Source organism: Myotis davidii, unplaced genomic scaffold, assembly GCF_000327345.1.
Source record: "Myotis davidii unplaced genomic scaffold, ASM32734v1 scaffold546, whole genome shotgun sequence".
Taxonomy (NCBI): Eukaryota; Metazoa; Chordata; class Mammalia; order Chiroptera; family Vespertilionidae; genus Myotis; species Myotis davidii.
The window spans coordinates 247,702-251,563 of NW_006297836.1; the positions used below are offsets into that span (position 1 = coordinate 247,702).

At 43.0% G+C, this 3,862-nt stretch overlaps 1 long non-coding RNA gene across 1 annotated transcript in view; it reads left to right on the top strand.

Annotated features, from left to right (window-relative positions):
* LOC107184656 overlaps window positions 1–1,845 on the top strand; it is a 29,152-nt gene extending 27,307 nt beyond the window's left edge. The window contains exon 3 of the long non-coding RNA XR_001515553.1: window positions 1,835–1,845. This is a non-coding gene — a long non-coding RNA (uncharacterized LOC107184656). The remainder of the gene's footprint in view (window positions 1–1,834) is intronic.
* The last annotated feature ends 2,017 nt before the right edge of the window (window positions 1,846–3,862 follow it).

Consider the following 3,862-nt stretch of genomic DNA (forward strand, 5'->3'; position numbering starts at 1 on the left):
CAATGATTCTCTCTCATCATTGATGTTTCTCCCTCTCCCTTCCTCTCTCTGAAATCAATAAAAAATATATTTAAAAAGCTTAATTGACCTCAGAGCCCCTATTGTCTCATAACGTTTTTATTAAAACAAGTATTGTTTCCTAGAAAAGATTTTGGGAAACTGGTACTATGAGCATAAAAAGATTTGAAAAGAGACACACCAAAATGTTAACAATGTTTATGTTATGGATACTTTTTCTAGGATTATGGATACTTTTCCTTCTTTTTGTATTTTATGAAAAAAAAATTTGCAACAAGCATGTGTTACTTTTATAATCAAGAAAGTAATAAGGGTATTCCCATTTTTCAATTGCATGTTTTAAAGGAGAAAATAAGACAAAAATAGTGCAAGATAAATACAATTTATTTTTTTATGTTTTTTTGAAATTGATAGATACATTCTCATTATAAGCAAAGAGCACACTGCACTTTCTTGAAATCCAGCCAACTAAACTCCATGCTTGCCCAATTGAATCTTCTAGGACTTTACTGGTTTGGTTCACCCACAAGAATGCTGCGGAAAAAAGAGAAAATAATGAATGCTGAACAAAGTTTAAACTCTTCTCCACCCTCCTGGTCTGCACAGTTACATCATCTTTTCCAAGATAGGAAATTAGACAGCTTCTTCTTTTAATATGAACCAAATGCTTTGATTTGAACCAAATGCTTTGGTGACTTGAGAAAATGTTTCTGGTATTGGTAGGATTGGAGGTGGAAGTAGAAGTATGGTCAGATAGTTTTTCTTCTTTTGTTTTTAATGTATCTTTTAAAAAACACACTAATCGCCCAGCCGGCTTGGCTTAGTGGTTGAACGTTAACCTATGAACCAGGAGGCCATGGTTCGATTCCTGGTCAGGGCACATGCCCGGGTTTTGGGCTCAATCCCCAGTCGGGGGTGAGCAGGAGGCAGCAGATCAATGGTTCTCTCTCATCATTGATGTTTTTCTCTCTCTCTCCCTTTTCATTCCTCTCTGAAATCAATAAAAATATATTTTTAAAAATAAAAAAATACTAATCAAACAATATAGTTTGTTGTAGAAAGATTAGAAAGTGCAGATGGACAACACTAAACATGAAATTAAATAACAACAGTAGTAATAATAATTAAAACCATCTAGTCACTACTACAAGGAGATAACCCATCTATACATATAAAAGGCTAATATGCGAAGTGTCCCCTCAGGTGTTCGACCAGGAAAACTAGTCCAATTGCTCACTATGATGTGTGCTGACCACCAGGGGGTGGCACAGAACATGGCAGGCAATCAGCAGCAACAGCGGGCACTGAGGGAGTGAGGGAAGGAGGAGGCAGGGAGGTGGGAAGGTGGGGAATCAGATTGGCCCTGATAGCAGGCCAGGCCTAGGGACCCTACTGGTGCATGAATTTCATGCATAGGGCCTCTAGTGTCTAATAATTTGATTTGGTCCTTAAAGGCTTTCCCCCCGTACATATGGTTTTAAGTAACACATCGGATTAATTTATATATCCTCTGTTATAATCTGTTTTTTTCCACTCAACAATGTTTCATGAATATGATTCCAGGTAATTGTCCTTCTACAACAATGTTTTGGTTACTATATAGTACTCATTGTTTGACTATTCAATGCTTTCTTAACCAACCAGTGGACATGTGTTTCTAGCTTTTCACTATTGCAAACAGTACTAAAAAGTCCTTATGTATGTATCTTTGCATACTTGGTAGTGCCTGCCAGCCCCCCTGATTGGCACTGGATTCCAGAGGCTTCCATGTGGATTTCCTCAGCTAACCAGAAACTGGCTTAAGTCTTCATTACAGCTGCAGCTAATGGTGTATTAGAGGCAAAGGATCAAAAACTATGTCTAGGCCCAGCCAGTGTGGGTCAGTGGTTGAGCTTTGACCCATGAACTAGGAGGTCACGGTTCGATTCCTGGTCAGGGCACATGCCCGGGTTGCAGGCTTGATCCCCAGTGTGGGGCATGCAGGAGGCAGCCGATCCATGATTCTCTCTCATCATTGATATTCCTCTCTCTCTCTCTCTCTCTCTCCCTCTCTGAAATCAATAAAAACATAGTTTTTTAAAAAGAGGCACAGAGAGATTGCTTCCTGGCCTTTTGGCTAAGATCAAGTGTAGTATTTGTTCTTATCAGTTTACTATCTGGTATGTCCTCTAGCTGAGGACAATATATTAAAGGTATTTTTGGAGCAGGGAGATGGAATAGAGCTTGCTCCATCCACTCTGCACATTAACCCAGTACTGCAGTACTTCTGGGAAAAGTGCACACACACTAAAGAAGCACAGACAAACTTTGCAATCCTTGCTGTGAAATGTATTAATACAAAAAGCAGCTCTGGCCGGTTGCTCAGTGGTTAGAGTGTCGGCCCACAGACCAAAGGCTGGAGGATTGGATTCCTGGTCAAGGGCAAGTACCTTGGTTGCAGGCTCAATCCCCAGGCCCCGTCGGGGTGCATGTGGGAGGCAACCAATCAATGTGTCTCTCTCACATCTCTCTCTCTCTCCCCATACCCCCTGCTCTCTCCCCTCCACTCTCTCTAAAGAAAATCAATGGAAAAAATATCCTCAGATGAGGATTAAAAAAAATCAACAAGTACTATGAGAGTCTACTACATGCCCCAGTGCCAAGTGCCAATTGTTCCTGTGACTTGATGTGCCCATTGTGACCATAGACTCAAATCTTCCTTTATTTCTGCAACATTTAAAAAAAATTAGACCTTGGAGTATTCTTTTCTGTTGTATTATTTTGCTTTTCCTCTACAAAGAAATTGTCTCCTGCATCTATCATTTTCCCTCTGATCTTACTTCCATTAAAGTCTTTGTTTATCTCTATTTCATAGTACCGGCTTTTTTGCTCCTGCATTCCAAACCTCCAACTTCTCCTCAGTATCTGCTTTGGTTTTGCTCTATCTGGCCTGCCCTCATGCCCTCACTGCCCTGATGTGCCTTCCCCTAGGCAGCCTGTTCCCCGTGAGGGCTCACTGGGTTTTCCCCTCAGGCCGAGCCATTTACTTCAAAGGAGAAAGTATTTCTCTTGGTCCAGTTGCCTGCTTTATCTTCACAGAAGTGCCTCTGGATGTGCATTTTAACCAGTCCTTCAGATGTTTGTCATGCAGCTGGCCGGCTGGCCACAGTTTCAGTAACATGACTTAAAAGGTACAGAATCAGATATATCTTGACTTTGTTGTAGGCAGACAGACATGTGCGGAGCCAGGACGATGGGCCAGGTACAGAAGACCACCGGGTGGAGAGCCCCAGGTGCCCAGCAATGGACAATCAATGGTGGGGTGGGACCTCGCCCCCAGGGTGACCTTCCCTCCCCTAGCAGATCGCTGGTCATGAGGTTTGGAGCCCCTGGCCTTTCCTCCCTAGAGATGACATCAGGCCTCAGTTGTATTTCAGCTCCAGGCCCAGAAAAGCGCCCAAACCAGCCACAGGCTGACCTCAGGACCAGCTGCCTGGAATGATGGGCCCCTGCCCTGGTGGGGACCACAACCCTGCAAGGACACACCTGGAAAGCTGCTGAATATTCTAGGGAGGTCTTCCCCTGGGACCTCCCCTAAAATTCTGCTCTTAAAACCCTTAGGATGGAGGACCCAGTGTGCTCTCCCTCCCAGGAGCATGCTCAGGCCTTTCCCCTTCCCTTCTCCCTCCCCTTCCCTGCTCCAGGCAAGTTACCTTTAGTTTTCTCATTCCCAAGCTCCAAAGACCTTTTTTTTTTTAACTTTCATACCTCATTTCCTAAGCCCATTTCATCTAGAAATCACTATTCTGCCTCTATAATTTAACAAAGAAACGTTCTCTTACAGTTTGCTCTGAATTCCTCCCTA